The 24,091-nt window shown below is 35.9% G+C and overlaps 1 long non-coding RNA gene across 3 annotated transcripts in view; it reads left to right on the forward strand.

Moving 5' to 3' along the window:
- Window positions 1-24,091, forward strand: part of LOC132374319 (uncharacterized) — a 268,702-nt gene that overhangs the window by 1,732 nt on the left and 242,879 nt on the right. For all 3 annotated transcript variants that reach the window (XR_009505639.1, XR_009505638.1, XR_009505637.1), the window contains exon 2: window positions 1,560-1,656. This is a non-coding gene — a long non-coding RNA (uncharacterized LOC132374319). The remainder of the gene's footprint in view (window positions 1-1,559; window positions 1,657-24,091) is intronic.

The raw sequence follows: 24,091 nt of genomic DNA on the forward strand, positions 1-24,091 counted from the left end.
GTGAAAGCTTCCTTTAGAAGACGGAATTTAAATGATGAGGATTCATACCGGGTGGGTGGGGGCTGTTTGGAAAGGGGGAAAGGGGAGGGAAGTAGTCCGAGCAGAGTCATCCAAAGTAAACAGAGACACTAGACAAGGCAGTAATCAAATCTACAGTAGTTCTAAATGCTGACCTCTAAAAGTGGAACCAAAATAGGAAACTGCTAATAGCACATCTCTGAAAATTCACTTTGCCTCATCAAGGCTAGTTTATCTTTCCCTCTTTACCAGCAAATCCCATCCTTCTTAGATTGTATCCATCAGATACTGTCCATTCCAGACTGACTGGGAAATATATTTAGAGAATAGTTGGAATTTGTTTTAAACCATGAAAAAGAAAATATCGAACATAGCATAGAATTAAATGTTTACATAAAGCATAAGTGACACACGCATTTTAAGATTTCTCATATACGTGAAGGACAAAGAAAATAATAGGGCGCAAAGAACCAGCTGGATTAAATGTCCCTGCAATTCTCGTTGGAAGCCCAAAGGTATTATGTATGAAGAAAGAAGAAAATCAAATAGTTTCACTTTCTAAAATTATCCCAATTTCAACTATGACAGTGCTTCATTATAAAGTTATGTTTATTTAATTCTTTGCCATAAGGTTTTAAACCATTACATATATAAAACAAGAAATAGAATAAATTATATATATAAATATATAAGTGGGTACTAGTCATCAGTAATTTTCACAAACCTAATCATAAAGATTAGCATGACTATTGTCTTTTGATAATCAAAGAGTTTATTATGGGAATTGCTCTTTAGGAATCCAGGGTAAACTTTTTATTAAATCAAATGAGTAGTACTTTAATTAAATATTATAAATATTTTTTAATATAAAGGTCAGTGTAACGGGCAATGTTGTGTCTCCCACAAAATCCATATGTTGAAGTTCTAGCCTCCAGTGCCCTTGGATGTGACTGTATTTGAAGATAGGCTCATTAAAGAGGTAATTAAGTTAAAATGAAATAACGAGGGTGGACTCTAATCCAATCTGATTCGTGACCCCGTGAAAAGAGGAAATGTGGATACAGACATGTACAGAGGGAAGACCATGTGAAGACACAGCCAACACCCTGATCTCGAACTTCTAGCTTCTGGAACTGTGAGGAAATACATTCTGTTGTTTAAGCCACCGGATCTGGTATTTTGTTGTGGCAGTCCTGGCGAAGTAATACAGTCAGTGACATATTTTTACAGGTCAAATATGAGCTGTATGAGAGATGATCTGGAGAAGTACTTGTTATAGAGGAGGCATTTAACCAATACTGACTGGTGCATTGCTGCCCATTTACCCCTGTGATAACCCTTGTGGTCAAACAAAATTAAAGATGTGCAGCTATGAATTGGTTATAACTTCTGAGAAATTCATAGTCCTTTTGTGTCAAAAGCCTTTGGTGTCCTGACTCGTATTCTCAGCATCCTTTCTAGTTTCTGACTCACTGGGGGGACAGGTTCACGCAAGCTTCCACTCTTCTCCCTGAAAGCTTCTCTCCTCTGTGTTTTGCCAGGCTGGTCTGCTTTCTGCCCCGAGGCTCTTCTGACTTTGCCTACCGGAGGCCAGCAGTAGCCCTCTCAGCTCACACCACGCACAGCTTTGAAGTGTTGGTGAGTTAACACTCCTGGGTCAGCTTTCAATCAGGAGACAGTAGCCAATGGATAAAGGTTCTTGTCTTTCAACCTGTAACAAGACAGTTTTTGTAAGACCATTCTCCATGCTTCTTCAGAGGTCCTGGTGAAAATTGAGTTCTGGTTGCCCACAGCAGCAACTTCAATAACACACTCTCGTATCATCTTCTATATCTTTCTCCCCATTCCCTTACTGCTTCTTACTAGGGTCACCTCCCAAATGACCTGGCTGCACACAGGTAGTTGTCTTAGGTTAAGCTTTGGGGGGAAACCAAGCTGGGAAGGTTGGTGTGAGAAGAAAGTCTCAAATGCAGCCTCTCAGTTCTCTGGAGCTGGGTCTCACCAGTCCGGTAGCAACAGGGATACCTCCTGGTGTGCTGGCATCAGGGCTACTAAGGCGCTTCCTACCTGTGGTGGATTGAATATGAAGATGAATCATTCGTCTTCGTGGTCGCTCTGGCACTTGAATGGGAAAGGGGCAATTGTACTTATAAGGCTGGGGGATTTTGCTTGCTTTTTTTTTTTTAAACTTTCATGGTCAGCCAGCTGTCAACTCAGGGCTCACCATGAGAGCTAGAAAACCCCCATATCAATATTTAACTATGGATATGAATGATTAATATTGGAATTACAGGGCATGCATAGACTCATGTTACTGTTTTAAAAATTTAGTCTAAACATACTGTTGCAAACATATCCATTACTGCATGCAGTAGGTTAAAATAGACACACAGCAATGAAATCAATAAGGACAAATAAAGTCAGAATAATTTACAGTTATAAAGCAAGAATACGAGCAATTCAGAACCGTAACCAATTTGATTGATGGTATACTTTTTGACAACTTTATTGAAGAATAATTGACATAATCTACACGTTCTTAAGGTGCACAATTTGATGTTTTGATATATGTATATATCCATACAAACATCTCCAAAATCAAGGTAATGAGCATACCTAGTACCTTCAAAGATTCCTCCTGTCCGTTTATATTCTGTCCCCCCGACCCAGCCCTGCTGCTACCCTTTCTGCAAGCAACCATTAATTTGCTTTATATCACTATCAATTAGTCTGAAATTTTAAGAATTTTAAATAAATGGAAACCTATCTTACATACTTTTTTGTCTGCCTTTCTCCACTGAGATTAATTATTTTGCTGTTCACCCATGTTGCTGTGTTTATCAATAGTTAATTCGTGTTTATCAATAGTTAATTCCTTTTTACTGACAAGTAATCTTCAGTTGCATGCATTGTACACTTGGTTTATCATTCCACTTGTTCATGGACGTTTGGGTTGTTTCCAGGTTTGGCTGTTATTCATCAAGCTGCTTTTGAGCCTTCATGTACAAGTCTTTGTGTAGACAGAGGTTTCATTTCTCTTGGGTAAATATCTAGAAGTGGAATGGTTGGGTCATATAGTAGGTGTTTATTTAACTTTTTAAGAAACTGCTAAACTGTTGCAAAGTAGTTGTACCATCTTACATTCCCACCAGCAACACATAATTCTGGTTGCTCCCCATCCTTGTTAACACTTGGTATGGTCAGTCTTTTGAATTTTAGCCATTTTAGTAGGTGTGTAGTATTATCTCACTGTGGTTTTAATTTGCAATTTCCTAATGATTAGTGATATCAAATATCTTTTCATATGCTTATTGGCATCCTATATCATCCTATATATCTTCTGTATTTCTTGGTGAAGTGTCTGCTCAAATATTTTACCCATTAAAAAAATTGGTTCGCTTGTTTTCTTACTATTCATTTTGGGAGATACATATATATATATATATATATTTATATATCCATAGTTATATATAGTTATAGTTATATATATCTATATCTATATATATATATACATGCAAATCCTTTTATCAGAAATGAGAGTTTGAAATATTTTCCTCCATGTTGAGGTTTCCTTTATCATTTTCTTTATACCGTCTTTTACAGAGTAGAAGTTCTTAATTTTAATGTGGTTCAATTTATAATTTATAATTTTTTTGGTGGATATGCTTTTTGGGTCATATCTGATTAATCTTTGCCTAACCCAAAGTCATAAAGATTTTTCTTCGGTTTTCCTTGAGAAGTTTTATAGTTTAGGTTCTACATTTAGATCTGTGATCACATTTCGAGTTAATTTTTGCTTTTTTGATGAAATTTTTAGTTCGCCTTTGTTTTTGCAAGTTATTTTTGTTGGATTTTGAATTTTAGGATGATAGATGTTTTCCATTCAATACTTTAAAGATGTTTCGGCAGAGGATCTTTCTGCTTGCATTGTTTCCAATGAGAAATCTGCTGCTTAGGATCTACCAAAGGTGAACATTATTCTTGTGGAGTTTTGTTCTTATTGTTCATATGTCTTCAGGACACAGATTGTGACCACTTAACAATTAGGAGGTAATTTTGGGTATGTCCTTAGCCAGGGCACCACACTGTACATCTTCAGGGCCTCTCACATTGGTGTCTTAGGAGACAACCTTGCAGCAGGGGTTAGATGGCTCCTCTGCATCTTTGGAATAAAACAGTCACCACTTAGCAGAACCTAGTGCCTGGCAGAACAGTCTTATACTTATTCTAAGGGGAGAAATATTAAGAGGAAATCTCTATCAGGAAATTTTGCCCAAGATGCTTTTATGCAAATGATAAGTTTTGATTCATTCATACAATTAAATAAATTAAAAATTTTTAGTTAGTATCGAAGCTTTCATTTGACCATAAAATACATTATTGTTTGTTTTTTAGATTTTTTTTGTTACTGACTTCTGAAATAAATAAGGTGCAAGCTTTCATTACAATATTAGCCTGATTTGTGGAAGTCACACTAATATTTGGTTAGTTAAAATTGCAGTTGAGGCAATGTGTTATATTTAATACTAGAAAGTAAGTAAAAATTTCAAGTCAGCTTGCAAAATGCATAGTGAAACTCTTCCAAGAAATTAATAGCATAATATATAGATATACTTAATATGTAAAATAATATTCATTACTTGACATAGAAACTGCTTTCTAAATACATTGTATTTTTGCATTTCAAAGAAACAAAGAATCAAAGAACCAGGAGGAAATTTGTTCTGTGCTATTTCTCTTTGTAACTAATATTGGACCAATTCATGACAGAAAGGTAGGTTTTTACCTATTTCTGTTTTCTCTGTACTCTAGAGAAGTTTCTACAGTTGAATAAATACAGTTAAATAAAGCCTGGATAGGTAAATGACGTGGCTGTTGTCTTTAATCTTTTAAGATACTGTATATAAGTTTTTAAAAAATTTATTTATTTATTTATTTTTGGCTGTGTTGGGTCTTCGTTTCTGTGCAAGGGCTTTCTCTAGTTGAGGCAAGCGGGGGCCACTCTTCTTCGCGGTGCGCGGGCCTCTCACTATCGTGGCCTCTCTTGTTGCGGAGCACAGGCTCCAGACGCGCAGGCTCAGTAGTTGTGGCTCACGGGCCCAGTCGCTCCGCAGCATGTTGGATCCTCCCAGACCAGGGCTCGAACCTGTGTCCCCTGCATCGGCAGGCAGATTCTCAGCCACTGCGCCACCAGGGAAGCCCTGTATATAAGTTTTAAGGAAATTACTTCTTTCAACTTAAAAGCTGAAGTCCTGAAACTGAAATATTGTAATCACTGACCAATAAATCAAGGATGTGGTTTAATGTGAAGGATTTTCTCAGTTCTTTGAATTAGTCTTAAAAATGAGATTTTGTCTTTTCTTATGAGAAATGTGTTACTCAGCTATGCTTACCATGAATTGCTGGTTCTTTGGATCATGTCTATTATACTGATGGTTGCCAACCTGATTACCCCATATCACAAAATTTTAGGGTCTTTCTGCTGGAGTTCTTACTGGGTTAGTGTTCATTTTGAAGGTATAATCAAATCCATAAATTGCTAATAGAACTGCTGGATTTAAAGCAACTAGCTGAAGTCTCTTTCCCCAATACCCTCTTAGCAAATCCCCTCCCCACCTCTGAAATTCTCTTAATCAGTTTTCATTACAACTATATAATATGTGACCATGATTCAGCTGCCTTTAGTTTAATTTCATCACAACAGCCTTTCATAAAATAAACTTCTCATGTCTTTGGATATATATATATCCATTTATCTGATTATCTATCTAATTCGAACAAAGGCTCTGTTATTCTGTTTATACTGTGTGTGATTATTTTAATGTGATTTAGGTCTTAACCGCAATGTAAATTCTTTTTGAAGTAGAATGGCTAGATTTCATTCACTTAGACATTTAAATTATCTGCAATAGGACTAAAATGGAAAGAGAAATATTACTTAAAACATCTTGTAATAATAGTCTATTGGATTCATCAGGGGAAAAAGGCTGGGGACCAACTACTTGGAGAAAAATTGTAGCATTTTGATTTACTCCTCTTTGGCATGCTATCAAGTAGAAGATGGTGTTTTCCCTTACCTTTCCCCCCTAATTTTTTGTCTTAAGTTTGCTAGGAAGAATGGAATAAAAACAGTGTATTTTTCAGGCTTATGAGATAACAGGAGAAATTCCATTCACATGTGTGGCAGCATAGGGACCAGGGAATAGCTGACACCACATTCACTTAAACATGAGACACAGGCTCTGTTTCCAAGGGCACGCTGCTGAATATAACCTCGGTGAAGAACACCCGATTCTGGGGAGATGTAGTGCACATCACCCTGCAAATAAGACTCAAATTATCTTAAAGCCATTTTAAAAAATAAAGTGGCATTCTCATATTATATTAAAGGTCATTATTCATAAGAGTTTTGAGAATACCAAGAGTTGTATGCAAGCCGCATCTTCTAATTAAAATGGTTTGGGGGCAATACCCACTGATTATTATCCATTATTATTGCTGTTGGTTCTGGGACAGAAGTACAGTGTCATCATTCCTTAAAAGCCAGTGGATTGACACAGCATTTTCAGTTCTCTGAAATAGTGAGAGTTATCTATTACATTGCCAAATTTGGTCTTTTGCTACCCGTTGGGAATTAACATTTGGTGTGCTGGAGTACCTTAATTCTTATCAGTCATAACGTCAGAGGTTTTAACTGCTTTGCACACATTTGAGGAGGATAGGGTATTTGGACAGTCTAAGTAGCAAACTCAGTTTTGTATTGAATTAGCTGCATTAAGCCAGGTAATCCCTCAGAAACACATTCTGTTGAATAAGAGAGATGCCAATATGGAAAAGATTCATCCTCGCTTCTAATTTAAGTATCCTGCTGGGATAAAGAGTTTTGTAGCAATACAGTCTGACAGCTGGTTAGTTAACAAACTTTCAGTACTAAAGTGATTGTAAATAGACTGAATTGGACCTGTGGTTTGGAAGTAACACTTCTTACTAGCTATGTGTTTTTATTAACTTCTATGTGAAACTGCATGTACACACACATATATATCATGCCATGCCTGTGTGTGAGCGTTAAATGCTTTTGGTACAAAGTTAGAGTTGTTTAAAAGATCCGTTTCACTCTGTGTAGTAGGTGATTGTTAGCAAGACACGGCTTTGAAACATTGCTTAAATTACTCCCTCATGTACTTGTGTGCTATAGCTACAGTATTGATGACCTTTGATCAAGTTGTTAGGGAACAAGGGTAGCAAAATGAATACTGCCTGGAAATCCAGAGATCTGAATTCTAGCAAGGCTCTGCCACTGTCACGCTCTATAACTGAGAAATAGCATCCTTCCCAAGAGCCCTCACCATTGTCCCCTTGCTGAATAGGTTAACAGTCCCATCTCGTGGGCCACCACAGTTTTTATACTCACTTCTGTTTGCTTCTATTAGAACACTAATCACAGTGTTTTCCAGTTTCCATGCTTCTCTCTTTCTCTCTGCCTTTACTGGTCTGTGACCTCTAGGAAGGCAGTGACCGTGTTTTCTGTTTACCTTTACTGTCTTATGTAGTACTTTCTGTATAGGGGGCACTCAACGCGTATGAGCTGTACGAACAGATTTGTATGTGAGGGAGTTGGAATAGAGTATCTTGAATAACTCAATTCTGTTTATAACGTGATAGTTGGTACAGTTATTTAATACAAATGGTCTGTAATAAATTTAGTTGAGTGAATGATTGCCAAAGCTATCATTGGGATTATACCAGATTACAAATTCCCAGATTGACTGGGTTTGCCTTGGACATCTGAGGTGTGTTATTCATTGGTTTGTGACTTATTAAGAATAATTGGAATATTTCAGAGTCATTCAATCACATTATGAACCTCAACAATGGAAGAAACATTTTTTATGGCTGTTCACGAAACAGTACAGTCTGAAGGTTATTTTGTCTTACCTTTAAAAATGGATTTCTGAGTATTAATCTCATTAGATTTTGGAGCACATTAGTTACTGATATTGCTAAAATGGGCAGCGATGCCATACTTTTAAATTTTCTTGAAAGCTCCAACGAGAACATACATGCACAATGTAATTCTGGATGGTTGAAATATCTAAATGTATGCAAATTTAGAGGTAGTGATATTTAATATAGAAATGTGATTTTGAGACTCAAACAAAAGGATTATTTTAGTCCTCTACTTTCATGTAAATGTAGGGGTGGGTCTTCATCTGGATCTGAACCTTGGAAGAAAGTCAGCAATTTGAGGATTGAACTCAACTTGAATTATTTCCTTTTCTTTTGTGCTTAATTAATAGGCTATGCTTCAGACTACTGGTCAGAGAAAATGCCCCAGACATGCTTTATTCTGGTATTTCTGGATTCTTTATTTAAATATTTATGTAATTTTAATTTTACCGTCTTCTTTAAGTTTTAATGTTCTTTATGATTATGAAATGTAGCCACATAGTTAAAAATTCAGAAGTTGCAGATGCATATGTGATGAAAAGTTGATCACATACCCCTGGTCTCATTTAGTTAGTTAACTCATTTAGTTAGTTTCCCCTCTCCTAAGACAGCCAATGTCAGGGGTTCCAGATCAGTTTCCTGATCTGTCTTTTATTTTATGAAATCATGTAATTCTCAGTTTCCAGCAAGCTTCTTGAGAGCAGGGTTGATGTCTAATTATCACAGTGTTTTACCCAAGCAAATATGTGTTGAACATTTCAGTAAATCATAAGCTCAGCCAAGGCCAACATCTTCGCTATCTTACATGAATATTTATAATACTCGTTATTAGTGGGAATACACTCCCTAATAGTGTTTCTCCTTCTGAACCTTCAGTCATTTGGTTTCACTAGGCTGGATTGTATCCTCTTCTACAATTTTTGTTTTTTTTACAAATTCTATAATCCTTCAAATTTTGGATTTACGTTTTATACCTCATTATTGTCTCATTCTCCTCCCCATTCTCTGTCTTTACATACCTTAATGCTTAATACCATATGGGTTACACCAAATTATCACAATCTCTTATTATTCACTTTTGCAGATGTACAAAGAGTTCCCATATGCCCCACCCAGTTTCCCCTATATTAACATTTGTATTAGAGTGGTATAGTTATTACAATTGATGAACCAATATGGATACATTATCATTAACTAAAGTCCATAGTTTGCATTAGGATTCACTCTTGGTGTCTGTGGACTTGGACAAATGTATAAAGACATGTCCTGTATCCACCATTTAAAGTATCTAACATAGCAGTTTCACTGCCCTAAAGATCCCCTGTGCTCCATCTACCTATTCATCCTTCCCTCCCTCCCCCATGAACCCCTGGCAACCACTGATCTACTGTCTTCATTGTTTTACTTTTTCCAGAAGTTGTATAGTTGGAATCATACGGTATGTAGCCTTTTCAGATTGACTTATTTTCTTTAGCAATATGCATTTAAAGTTCTTTCAGACCTTTTCATGACTTGATAACTCATTTCTTTTTATTGCTGAATCATATTCTAGTGTATGAATGTACCACAGTTTGTTTATCCATTCACATTTTGAAGTCCATTTATGTTATTTTCTGAAGAATAATTTTTTCCCTTATATGATGTTTAAAAGATTAAGTAAATGCAGAAGTAAAAACTATAGCTAATATAGTTTATTATTTCCAGAAACAAAGGATATGAGAAAATATGCCTCATGGTGAAACATTCAATTAAAACCTCTTTAGCTCTGAAATCAATATTTCATCAATATATGACAGGATTTAGATTTTGAAAATAAACACACTCCTTTTGTAATCATAAAAATTTTTTTTTAAATTTCATTTTCTGTGTAATCAAAATCTCCAAAAGCATGAGAGTGTAGAGAGAAATCTTTTCTTATGGATGTTTATCTCATTATTACATCTCAAAAATTTTTTTAGTAGGAAAGTTTTTAATGTATATTTTGTTAAGGCTTATATTATAGAGTCCTAGAATGTACAAAGGGAGCTTAGAGTCATCTGGTCCAATCGGTTGCCAATATCTGAATTTCTTCTCTGACATTGAAGGCAGGTGGTCTTAGAGCATATGTTTAAATGATAGGAAGCTTACTCTCTTACAGATCAATGGGTTTCATTTTTTTTAGGTAACTAATCATTAGAAAAGTCTTCCTTTTATTGAACTAAACTCTGTTTTCCCATAATTTTTACCCATTCATTCTAATTCTACTCCATGAATCAGAAAGAAGAAATTCAATCTCTTTTCCCAAGGATAGTCCTTTGAATATTCAAAAGAATATAATCTTTAGCTTTATTCTAGCTAAAGATAGCTACAATATCTCTCTGCATATTGAACTTCCTGAGCTCCTTATCATCTTAGATATCGTCCTCTGAATGGTTGTGCAGATGCCACTGTTCAAAAACATTTTGTGGACGCATGCCCAAGTTTTTCTCATTCATTCATCCGCTCTGTTTTTGAGTGCCTGCTACCTGACAGACTTTGTTAGATGCTGGGGATGTGATGGTAACCACTTCCCTGGCGGTCCCACGTGGTTAAGACTTCGCGCTTCCACTGCAGGGGGCACGGGTTTGATCCTTGGTCAGGGAACTAAGGCCCCACATGCTGCATGGACAAAACAAAAGATGAAACGTATTTCCAAGGGGTGAATACAGACCAACAAAAAAGTAAAATCAAGTAGCAGTAAATTGTGATGAAGGAAAGAAACAAGGGCCCAAGACAGAAATGAATGGGGTGGGGAAGCAACTTCAGAAAGTTGTTGAGGGAGGGCCAGCCTGAAGGAGAGAAATTCAAAGGAGGAGCACTCCAGGTAATCATGGTCATATGTGCTCGAGCTCTGAGGTGGAAAGGACTTCAAATTCTAGAAGCTGAAAGATCACTGGCATTAGAATGCAGTGAGAAAAGGTGCATGTGATGGTTTTAAAATATGTCTGTGTATCTTTTCCTAAGATGAGGACTAATTTCCGCCCCTTAATTCTGGGCTGGACTTCGTGATTCTCTTCTGATGAATGGAAGGTGGCAGAGGTAATGCTCTGTGACTTCTGAGGCATGGTCATAAAAAAAAAATAGCTTCCACTTGGTTTGCTCTCTCTTGGATTGATCATTTGGAGCGAGGTCAGCTGCCATGTCATGAGCTAGCAGCCTGTGGAGAATCCCTTGTGGGAGGGAACTGAGACCCCCCCCCTCCCCTGCCCCCCAGCAAGCGCCAGGTTGTGCCTGTGAAGGACCCATGAGAATGAGCCATTTTGGAAGTGGATCCACCTGCCCCGTCAAACCTCCAGTTGACTCAGCCGCAGTCAACATAATATCCGCGGCCTCCTGAGAGACCCCAAACCAGGACCACCCAGCTGATCCACTTCGGAGTTCGCGACCCCCAGAAACGTTAAGACATACCACGTGTATTGCTGTTCTGAACCGCTAAGTTCTGAGATAATTTGTTGTGCAGATAACTGATAGAAAAGGGATGTGTCAGGCAGATTGCTTTTGGATTCAAATAACATAAGACCCAATGACAAGCATCTTACAGTGAGGAGTTTATTGGCGCCCTTACTAAGAAGTCCAGAGGTGGGCCTTGGTCAGTTCTGTGGCACAGTCACGTCCCCAGGTGCTGGCCACTTTCTGTTCTGCCCTCTGTACCAGGTCGGTGATGTCCCCTCACAGAACCACAGAATCGTAGTAGCAGTTTTCAGTCATCACCCGGACGAGAGAGGCATTTCCTCCTGTGTGTGTTTCTACAGATAAGGAAAATCTCTCCCTCACAGTTGGTGGCCAGAACTGAATAAAATATCACACATAAACCAGTAGCTGGCAGATGAGATAGCAGGGACTTTGGATGACACCTCGATTTCTGGCTTAAGCCACTAGCTGGAAGGTACTGCTTTTTTTTGTTTGTTTTTTGTTTTCTTTTTTAGGTCATGTGGGGAAAATCAAGAGTTCCATTCTGTATATGTTAAATCTGAGATGTCTTTAAGACATATACACTGAGATGTCAGGGAGCAGTTGCCTATCTACATTTGGAGCAAAAAGAGGAGATAAAAATGTAAGCGTCATCAGCAAAAAGATGGTTTTTGAATCCATGTAGTTGATGACTTGACCACAGGGGAGTGGATGAGAGGTGACAGCAGGCCCACAGCCAAGTCTGAAGAACCTCAGCATCTCAGATCTGGGTACAAGAGGAGCCAGTGAAGGGAAACCCGGGTAAGTAGGCGGAGGAGGGCAGGCAGAAGATGGCATCCTGGAAGCCGCAAAGGCAGCATTTTTCAAGGAGGGAGCGGTTAACTGTGTCCTTTTTGCCAAAAGGTTGAACTAATAAATGAGGATGTGTAAGTGACCTTTGGATTTAGCACAGGATGATGCTGAGGAAGGAGGTGGATTCATAAGAGGACAAAGGAGTCACGGGGCCTGAGCGAGTAGAGACAGCATGCAAATACTACTCCTTGGAGGAGTTTGGCCCTGAGGCGGTAAGGGTAGCTATAAGGGGATGTAGGATCAGGAGATGAAGGCTAAAGTCAGAAGACACCAGAGCACATCTCTATGCTAATGGGAACTTTCTCTCATAGAACAAGAGAATGATTGACAACACAGGAGAAATGAGGGACAGCCCAAGGTGTAAAATCCCTGAGAACAGTGCACACATACATTTATGCACATTCCTATGTAACTTTAATTATTAGAGTACAAATAGAATATCCATTGTTTGGGGAGAGTAATTTAAGCAGTATGTTGGATCTATTAACTATTTCTTGGAGAAACAATTTGCAAAGTGGCTAAAAATCCAGACTGCTAGAGCCAAATTTTTGCGGTTTCAAATCAGCTGTGTGACCTTGAGGAATTTACTTAACCTCTCTGTGCTCCACCTCCCTAATTTTTATAAATGGAGATAGTAGTAAAAGTACCCACCTCATAGGGTTGTCATCAAGGTCTCCTTAGTTAATGTACATAAAGCATTTAAAGCAGTGCTTCGTCTATGGTAGATGCCCTGTGTGCTAGGCACCTACTTGATAGTATTTGCTGGGTTTGGTTCTACTAAGTGACTTAGGCTAAAGGTACTGTTACCAGGAAAAAAATATTGATTTAAATGTTATTATTATTTTTACATGATATGGGAGTTATGTGTAGAAAAGTATCATATATTGAGATGCAACCTCAAATAAAAAAGTGAAATTTACATTTTGAAAGATAGTTATCCTAGCATTATTAAAATCAATTGGTTAGTCTTCATTATTTATTAATTTCTTCTTGTAGGAACTCTTGCCTTGAAATATAAAACTTGACAAAACATGATCACTAGACATTCATCAAAAGCATCCAAAGGATATTTGGGGGGAGGCAGTCAAGGTGCTAAATTAAACAATATAGTTCAAAATGGGAGATGGATTCAAATCTTGTACTATGTACACAGCACTTTCTTCCTCCCTCGCTGAATGTTAATTCCCACGCTAGAATGTCTAGCGGCTTGCAGGAGTCTGCAAAGATAGAACATTTATAGGAATTAATGCTCGGTGGGTATACAACACGGAGACCCTGAAGAACTAAAAAAGCATGAATAAATGTATTCCAATTACAGGCTAATGCAGGGAATGGGTTTATGGTGCTTAGAGGTCTGGATCAGCTCTCTGACAGCCTGCAGACATTAGGAGCCCCTCATGACTCGCCTGCGATGTGGGCATTATGGAGTGATTTTTACTTTACTGCCTTTTCCATCAGATCATCCCCTTTCTTTCACACACAAGGTTAATTCACTTCTTGATCACATTATTTCCTCGCTGCTCTTTGACAATATAAAAATTCTGAGCGGACAGCTCAATCCCTCTTCCATCTCAGATTTGATTGTTATGGTATTGCCTGGCGTCCCTCAGAGGCCTCCAGCAGCCTTTGCCGTACTTTATGACACTTAAATGGCTTGGCTACAATTTCTCCATCTATTCACGAAATGCTGTTAATAACTCATTTCCAAAGAGGCCCTTCTTTATGGCTTGGCATTAAAGGAATTTTTATTAGGTGCCAGGATAGGTGACACACAGCCCCAGTAACCAAAGAGTTAATTAATCTGTTGAAATTTATTGCCTTTTATACTGCACTCAGTGTGACAGTCCCTAAGAGAAACAGATACTATATTTACAACCCAGGTTGAAATATTCAGTAATATAGTCTGCATACTGACCTACTCCATCAGTGTATGCCTTCTGCTGGAACATCCATTAATCACAGAAGACGAATTTGTATAATCTATCTTCTTTCTTATTCTGAGATTCCAATAAATATTGAAATAATAATTTATTGATTACCTTGCAATATAAATGTGTAGTAAAGTCACCCAAGACATTTTCATGGTAATGCATTTTGGAAGTTCTTGGCATTCTGTGGGAATAAAAGGCAAAGCTGTAATAGGAGTGAATACTCTTGTAGGCAGAGCACCAAACTTAATTTCATATTGTGTGTAGGGAAATGACAAGGTAGTTTCTGGACTACCAAAAGTCGAAGCCACAGCCACGATAATTACATTCTCCAGAGTAAACATCGTGAGTATTTATTATCACATTTGCACCTTACCTTCTTTGTGTTTTACCCCCAGAATATTTTAGACCACAAATAATTTCTTTGTGCCACCTTTCACTTGTAAAACCACTACTTTCCTGCACATAATACAGGCAAAGATGAAAAGGGTATAGGTATGGTGGGTACTATCTTCCACTTAATTCCAGTAACATCTTCTGGGACCATTTTATAAATTCTCAGTCTGAATTGTATATTTCCTATCACTGTTGTTTGGATAGTCCTTTGGGTTCTTGCCCTAAATCTCAGTTCGCTTCTACAATTTTCATGAGTTCTTGCTATTACTTATGGGGCAATGATTTTGTCATAATTTTAGGATCATGATAATTTTTGCATCAGATCTGATTTGGTCCAGAAACATTGGAGAAATATATGAAAGGTGTTATAGAACGTTGAGATGTCCTTGTGAATCAAGCACAATTATTGTTAAAAACTCAGAAACTCTAAATGTCCTTGTGTCTGGATATACAATATTATGCTGTTTGGGTGAACATGAGCTGAACAGCCAGCACTTCTGTTCTGCACATGTACCAGCAGCACCGACAGTATTATACCGTAGGGTTTGTTGTAGGTGCAGTTCTAGCGGAATTCAATCACATTCAGTTAATGTAGCCCTCTTCTAGTCTCCATAATAATTCATCTCAGTTTTGGGCAACTCTTTATGATCAGGATAACTCCGCAGAGTGGATGAAATTCTAATGTGTGAGGTTTGTTTTCTAGTGCTTTCCTGGCAAGGTTAACCAGATGGTGAAATGTAATAGCTTGGAAGATCCAGTTTTGATATACAGTCAATCATTTCTGAAATGATAATGAAAAAGCAAAAAGGATCAGAGCTTTTCAAATTCACTTTTTGGTCATGAAATTGAAAATATACTTTTTTGGAGGCTAAAGAAGTATCTCATCATAATTCCCCTGACATTTAAACCTCTTGGCTATATACTTCTAAAAGAAGACAAAGTATTGAAAATGTTGCCATACATTTTTATATGGAGTATATTTATATCACATTTTTTCATGTGAAAAATTATGAAACTTTTTAATGTCACCTGAAAGTGTTTCTGATGTAGATTTCAAAATAAAATATATTTTCTTAAGTGTTTTTGGTAACAATAATACCAATTAAGTCGTATATTTCTTCTATATTTTATTTCGATGAAACCTCAAATCAGTGGTAACCAATGTAATGTAGAATTAGGCAGTTCCTGAACCTTATTCTGCTATAAAACTTGCTAATTTGGCACAGATATTATTCTTTGAAGATGGACAATATATAGTGTTTTCATCAGGTTTGATTTCTACTGATTCGATTATTTTAATTATGGATTAATTATGGATATATATATATACTTAAGTATCTAACAAAAGAATTATGTTGATGCATTCGATTATTTCTTTAGTGATGAAGTTTGCTGTGAGATGGCATATTACCACATGATTGCTGTGCTACTCTCCTTCTTATTTTCTTTGGTCCATTTTACACATTGGTATTAATAGCTGTTCCTTGTTCTGCTCGTGTAAAGTTACATTCTGATTTCAGCTCTCCCTGGTGTTTGGCTAATTGGACTCTTCATTTAAAGTATACTATGTTTTATTACCTTATCTTCCATGCTATTTTACATTTTGGATTGACTGATTCTAATTCCTGTTTCACAGTAGTATACTTTCACAGTAGCACAACCTTGGGAATCCATTAAGTTTGGCCTTTAAAACACTGCTTTATTTTTCTCCACACAGTAGTGAAAAGCTGTGGCATTTTCCAGCACCCACATTGACTCCCTTTTTATAACAATGCTACTTTCCCTTCCCTTCTTAATTTAAATCAGTGCAACACAATATATATTTATTAAGCATCCATTACATGGCAAGTTCTGTGTCAGGTACGGACTTGAGTTGGCATACGTGCTACTCTCAAGCGGTTCAAAGTCAAAGTCTGTTAATTGAGACAGAAAAGTAACAAATGATGATTTTTAAAACCCTTCTTGCCCCCTTCTCACACAAAATCTTTAATTTCAGGAACTTGAATTTGAATAATTTTGGAAGCTAACCTTTTATTTAGCTTTCATCCAAGGGCAGGTACTTCATTAAGCACTTGAAATGGATTATTTTTACTTAATCTGTACAAGGCTGTATGGCAAGTACTATCATTGTATCATCCCCTTTTTACTGATGTGGAGGTGAGTTACAGAGAGGCCAGGGCACCTGCCCAGGCCATCCTTCCGGTGTACCACCTAGGGGGGATTGGAATGCAGCCGCCGGAGTTCAGTGCTGGGGCACTTCACCACTCCCTCTCCCAGTCCTGCAGGATGAGACACATGTTATTCAGAGTAAGAACTAACCACTCTTTTTGTCTATTTATTGCTCACCTCTGATTATTGAATCCTTTCCCCAGAAATTTACAATGCCCCTCCATATAACAAGTTCCCACATACATATGAAACAATTTGTAGGCTCTGTTTTATTCCTAGGTAATCTGTACTATTCTTTTGGTTTGTCTGTGCCTACCCTATTCCTATACTGTTTTAATGGCTATAATTTTATAAAATTTTTCATGTCTGATTGGGTGAGTCTCTCCTTTTTCTTATTCAAAATGTGTTTTCTCTTCTTAGCTCCTACGTCTTTAAAAATATTTTTTGTTGTGAAATTTATTATGCACACAAAAGAATACATAAAAATTTATGTCCAGTGTAAAGAATAAAAATAAAAAGCCATCACGAACCTATTATTCAGGTCACAAAGTAAAATATTGCTTTGATATAATTCTCATTATGATCCTCCTTGATTTCATTCTCCTCCCAACCTCTTCCTTCTTCCAGAGGTAACAGGGTCAAAGTTTTGGTGTTCATCTTTCCCTTGCTTGTCTTTATAGTTTTTCTATCTACATCAATAACATATTATTGTTTTATCTGTTTATGACACTTATAGAATGAAAACAAATTGTATATAATTGTCTAAGACTTGGTTATTTTTTTCCATGTTGTGTTTTTGAGATTTATCCATGTTGATGTAAGTAGCTGTAGTTAATTTATTTTTCACTGTTGTATAATTTTCCATTATATGAATACAGGCATACCTTATTTTATTGCAATTTGCTTTTTTGCCCTTCCCAGACATTGTGTTTTTTTTTTATAAATGGAAGTTTTGTGACAACGCTGTGTTGAGCAAATCTATTGGTGTCATTTTTCCACACTTCGCGTCTCTGTGTCACATTTTGGTGATTCTCATATTATTCCAAACTTTTTCATTATTATTATATTTGTTATGGTGATCTGTGGTCAGTGATCTTTGATGTTACTACTGCGAAAAGATTACAACTTGCTGAAGGATCTGATGATGGTTAACATTTTTAGCAATAAGATGTTTAAATTACAGTATGTATATTGTTTTTTTAGACACGATGCTATTGCACACTTAATAGACTATGATATAGTGTACACATAACTTTTAAATGCACTGGGAAGCCAAAAAATTCATGTGACTCACTTTATTGTGATATTTGCTCTATTGCTGTGTTCTGGAACTGACCCCACAGGATCTTTGAGGTATGCCTGTATAACAAATTATTTTTCCATTCTACTGTTGATTGATATTACACCCATTTCAGATTTTGCAGTTATGAGCAATGCTGCTGTGACCATGCTTGTACACACGTTCTGGTATGCATGTGCAACGGTTTCTCTCAAGTATACACTAATTAGTGGTGTTGCTGAATCACAGGGTAGGCACACATTCAAATTTATTAGGTTATGTCAAACTGTCTTCCAGAGTGGTTATATTAGTCTATTTGCCTGTCAGCAGTATGTGGGAGTTTTTGTTACTCTACATTTTGCCAACCCTGTGTTGTCTGACCTTAAATGTTTTTCTATTCATAGGTATGAAACAGTATTATATTGTGGCTAAGTTTTGTTTCTCTGATTATTAATAAATATATATATGTATATTTATATGTATTCTATTGCTTTTTTCTTCTGTAAAGTGCCTGTCCACATCTTTTCATATTGTGTTGCTTGCCTTTTATACCTTGATTCATAGAAGCCCTTTGTATATTCTCAATATAAGTTCTTTTTCAGTTATGTGTGTGTGTGACAAATATTTTCTCCTAGCTTGGAGCTTATCTTTTTACTCCTTGGTAAATTTTAGTCATCAGACTTATTCAATTTTAATGTAGCTCAATTTATAAATATTTTTCTTTGTAGACTGTACTTTTTGTATCTTGTTTAAGAAATATTTCTTACTGTGGGTCGTAAAGGTACTTTCTTATATTACCTTTTAAAAGTTTTATGCTTTTGTCTCTCACATTGATTTTCAATCAACCAGTAACTAATCTGTGTGTGCATGTGTGTGCATGCGTGTGTGTGTGTGTGTGTGTGTGTGATATGATACAGGAAATCTAATAACAGTTTTTAATAGGAATAACTAAAACGCCAGCACCTTTTTGAATAGCCCATCCTTTTCCCACTGATAAAAAATTCCAGATCTGTTATAAATCATTATAATCCATTTTGCATGGATTTGTTTCTAGACTTCCTATTCTGTTTATGTCTATTTATCTGCTTATACCACAGGGTCTTAATTATAAAGCTCAATGATAAGTCTTCAAGTCCACTAGCTTAAGACTCCTCCCCAACTTGGTGGCTATTTTGGGGCTTTTGCTCTACCAAATAAATTGTAAAATCAACTTGTAACTTCAACAGTAACAACAACAATAACAAATCCAGTTGGGATTTGGATTGGATTCTTTATAGATTAATTGTGGGAAAATATACATAGTTATGTTACTGACTCTCTCGAGGAATATGGAATATCCGTCTACTTAGGAATCTTAAATGTCTTTCAATAGAACTTTATAATTTTAACTCTAAAGAGCATGCATATATTTTGTTGGATTTATTTCTAAAGTACAATTCATTTTTGTTTCTTGTATAATTTATTTTATTGCACATGTTTTAAAAATCACAGTTTTTGATTGTTGCTGGTACAAAGATTTGCAATTGAATTTCTGTATTGATATTTTTATCCACCAAAATTATTTAACTTGTATATTTGGAAGCCATATTATTAGGATTTACACAGGTTTGTACTTGTTATATCTTCTTGGTGAACTGAACCTCTTACCAATATTTAGCAACTTTTAAAATCTCTGGTATTGTGTTTATAGTCTATTTTGTTTGGTGTTACTATGATTATGTCAGCCTTCTTTTAACTAGTATTTGCTTGATATATCTTTTTTCCATTACTAGACTTTCTAGTTTTCTGTGTCCGTATGTTTTAGGTATGTCTTTTTTATGCAGCATATAATATTTTGAATTTTAATCCTATTTGGCTGTCTTTGTCTTTGATTCGGAGGGTATAGTCCATTTACATTTATTGTACTATTGATATATTAAATTGGGTTAAGCCATCTTTTCCTTTCTATTTCTATTGTTGTAACTCCACTTCCTTGCCTTCTTTTTGATTAATTTCTTTTGTTTATTTTCATTCAATTATTTTCTCCTCAACCTGTTTGGAAATTACTTATTCTGTGTCTGTTTTTTTAGTACATTACCTATTTTAACATGCATTCTTAACAAAGCCTAAAGTTAGTTAATAATTATTCTTTAATTCTGAATCATGTGAGCATCTTAGAATATATTAATGATCAACCCCTTCTAAAATTACATTCAATTGTTGACAAGTATTTTAGTTCTCGCTAAGTGATAAGTTATTGTTATTCCTTCATTTTGTCAATTTTTAAAAGATTTTTTTCACATATTTTTAAATATTTTTGCTTATTGGTAATTCTTGTAGAGATTTTTTTCTAGGATTATTTCCCTTCTGTTCAAAAATTTATGAAATTTTTCTTTATTGGAAGTCTTCTGGTGATAAACTCTCTACTTTTTTTGATTTTTTTTTCCCCCAGATATCTCTGAGTTTTATTTATTTATTTATTTTACTGATGTATAATTGACACATAACATTATAATAGTTTCAGGTGTACAACATAATGATTTAATATTTGTATACTGATAAGGTCTTTATTTCTCCCTCATTTTTGAAAGATAGCTTGACTGGGTACAGAATTGTATGTTGACAGTAAAAGACAACATGCTCACAATGAATGAAAATGTAGTAAATCTCAAGAAAGAACTATAAAATATGAAAAAGAACTAAATGGAACATCTAGAACAGAAAAAATACAATATTTGGATTAAAAATATTCCCTTAAGGGTCTTAACAACATATATATGAATCAAAACATGTCAGCTTACTTGAAAACTGATTAATATAAATTTTATCATCTGCAACTCAGGAAAAAAAAAGAAAAAAAAATGAACACAACTTTATGAGGCTGTTGTAGCCATCTTGAAATAATAGATGGACACCCCCCCACCCCCAATGTGGTTCAGATATCAAGACTGATAATACCCCCCTCCCCCACACACACACAGCAAGAAGATATGAAAAAGTTTATTACTCACATAACAAGCCTGTTTGGGAGAGCTGAGCAGGCCTCTGGAACTGATCTGAAAAAGGCTAAAGAGAATAAGGAAAGGTTAATGCTCTGAATCAGTTGCTGGTGTCTATAGAGAAGCTTTCTTATCAGCTTTGCCATCTGTAGGGCAGAAGGGGAAGAGGAAAGGACTTGGTTTAAAAGCTGTCAGCAGTTAAATGTTATAAAATGGAACATATTCATATTACAGAAACAATATCAAAATGTCTAAAATATATATAATTGGAGTTCAGGAGGCAGAGGAGAAAGAGGATGTGTCAGAAAAAAATGTTGGAAGATATTTATGGTTAAAAATGTCCAGATTAGCTGAAGACTCATATATGCAGATTCAAGAAGCCTGAAAACTGTAGACCAGTTCTTTCTTGGGACAAATACTTAGGAGTGGGTGAACTAGTCATGTTGTATATCAGGCAGGGCTCAATCAGGAGAAGAAACCATAGTAATTTAAGCTGTGGAAGTATAATATAAAGAATTATTAAGCTGTGATAAGAGAGGGACTATATCGATGTAAAGGGAACTCTAAAGGCTACTCTAGGACTGAGAAAGAATACCCACAGGATGATATAGTTGGAAGAAGGGGGCCTTTCCCAAAGTTGGAGCTAGATCTCATTGGAGAAGGTATCGTTGCAGCCTACTGATTGGTGGAAAACTTCCCTGGGTTCCTGTGCCCAGAACTCGTCCATAGTTGCCAGGCAAGCAGGAAACAATGCTCTGGAATACAAGTGAGCTGAAGATGTGGGGCAGGTACACAGAAGCAGTAGTGCCATTGTGAGCACGAGGTCTTCAGAACATGGTGTCCACCTCAGGAGGGCCTTGGCTGTTGCTAAGGGGTTGCATGTTCTGGGTATGCAGCTGGGACGTACACCACTGAATACTGTTGACGGGTTGTGCAGCAAGAATAAACAAAACAAAAAAAAACACAACAGACCAGAACAGTGAAGCCCCTTGTTCCTGCAGTGTTTCTCTAGTGCCCTCTACCGACCAAGCTTAACATTGGCTCACTGTAAAGGAGAAATGCTTAAAGAGTGCAGTCCACTATTGCAGAGCAGTTTCTGAAGGATGAATTTGAAATTAAGAAGCAGTAAATTGATAACTAGCCTGTAAAGTATATGTTTAAATTTATAAAAAATTGTTATACTGTTTTCTGAAGTGTTTGTACCAGTTCGCATTTACACAGTAGTACGAATACAGTTCCAGGTGCTCAAGGTCCTCAATAATGCTTGGTATTGTCAGACTTTCAATTTTATCTATTCTAATGTATATGTAGTAGTACTGAATTCTGTTTTGATTTTCATTTCCCTATTAATAGTATTGTTACATGCTTATTTAGCATCCGTATATTTGCTTTGGTGAAGTGTCACTTCAGTGTTTTTGGCCTATATTTTGAAATGGGTTGTTCATCTTCTTATTGTTAAATTGTAATTGTTTTTTAATATTCTGGATACAAGCCCTCTATCAATATATAGTTTGAAAGTATTTTCCCTCAGTATGTGCTTGTCTTTTCATTTGTTGTCTTTGGAAGAGCAGGTGACTTTAATTTTGATAAAGTTTAATATATCGATTTTATAGATTTATGCTTTCTGTCTCTCATGCTAAGAAAATTTTGTTTAATCTAAATTCAAAAATATTTTCTCCTATGTGTTCTTCTAGACTTTATATAGTTTTAGCTTTTTATATTAGATTATCTGGCACAGTTTAAGTTCATTTCTGAAAGATAATGTTGCATTTGTTTATTTGTTTATGCAAATAGCTTCAATCATTCCAGCACCTTATGTTGAAAAAAATTTTCTCTCTTCATTGAATTGCCTTGGTGCCCTTGCTGAAAATCAATTCACCATATATGTTTAAGGCTATTTGCTAACATTTTGTTAAAGATTTTTGCATGTATATGCATTAGGAATATTGGTCTGTCCTTTCCTTCTCAGTTGTTACCTGGAGTTGTCAAATTGTGAGGTTTGAAAGCACAATCCTCTGTATTTCCAAGTCTTCCCAAGACTTTCAACACCATATGAAAGTTTGAGGGGATGCCCAAAATCAACTGCAGGTTTTATAATTGCTAGAACTCACATAACTCACTGAAAGCTATTATGCTCACAGTTAAGATTTATTAAAAGGAAAGGATACATTAAATCAGCTAAAAGAAGAGATGTATAAGGCAATGTCTGGGAGGATTCCAAACGTGGAGCTTCCATTGCCCTCAGGATATGTTACCCTCCTGATGTCAGTGTCTGACAATTCACATGGATACTGACAACCAGGGAAGTTAACCTCAGCTTTTGTTTTTGTATGTTGTATCTGCTTCTTTATATTTAAAGTGGCTTTCTTGTAGACATCATATAAATAGACCTCATTTTTAAAATCTAATCTGATAATCTCTACCTTTTATGTGGATTATTTAGACCATTTATATTTATTTTGATCATTGTTTCTGTTAGGTGTAAATGTGCCTTCTTTCTGTTTGTTTTCTATTTGATAGAGCTATACTTTTGCTCCTTTCCCCCTCTTATTTGTCTTCTTTTGAATTAGTAGATATTTTTATGATTCTGTTCCTCACTAATATTGACTTATTACCTTATTTTGTGTGTGTGTGTGTGTGTGTGTGTGTGTGTGTATGTGTGGGTGCTTTTGAGTTTACAGTATACATTTTTAATGTATTGCATTCTACCTTTAAATATATTACATTACTTTACATATAGTCTAAGAGTCTTAGAACACTGTTACTTCCATTTATACTCTATAGTCCTTTGTACTACGGTTATACATTTTATTTCTACATATTATAAATCTCACAGTTCATTTTTATTTTTTTCATTAAACCATCAATTATCTTTTAAGGAGATTTAAAAAGAAACAAGAAAATGTCTTTTATATGTACCACATATTTATCATTTCCACTGTTCATTCCTTTGTTTAGATCCAAATTTCCATGTGGTTTCATTTTATTTTTGCCTGAAGAAGTTCCTTTAACATTTCTTGTAGTGCAGAACTGCTGGTGATGATTTCACTCAGCTTCTGTTTGTCTGAAAATTATTTCTTTCATCTTTAGTT

This window comes from Balaenoptera ricei, chromosome 11, assembly GCF_028023285.1.
Source record: "Balaenoptera ricei isolate mBalRic1 chromosome 11, mBalRic1.hap2, whole genome shotgun sequence".
Lineage (NCBI taxonomy): Eukaryota > Metazoa > Chordata > Mammalia > Artiodactyla > Balaenopteridae > Balaenoptera > Balaenoptera ricei.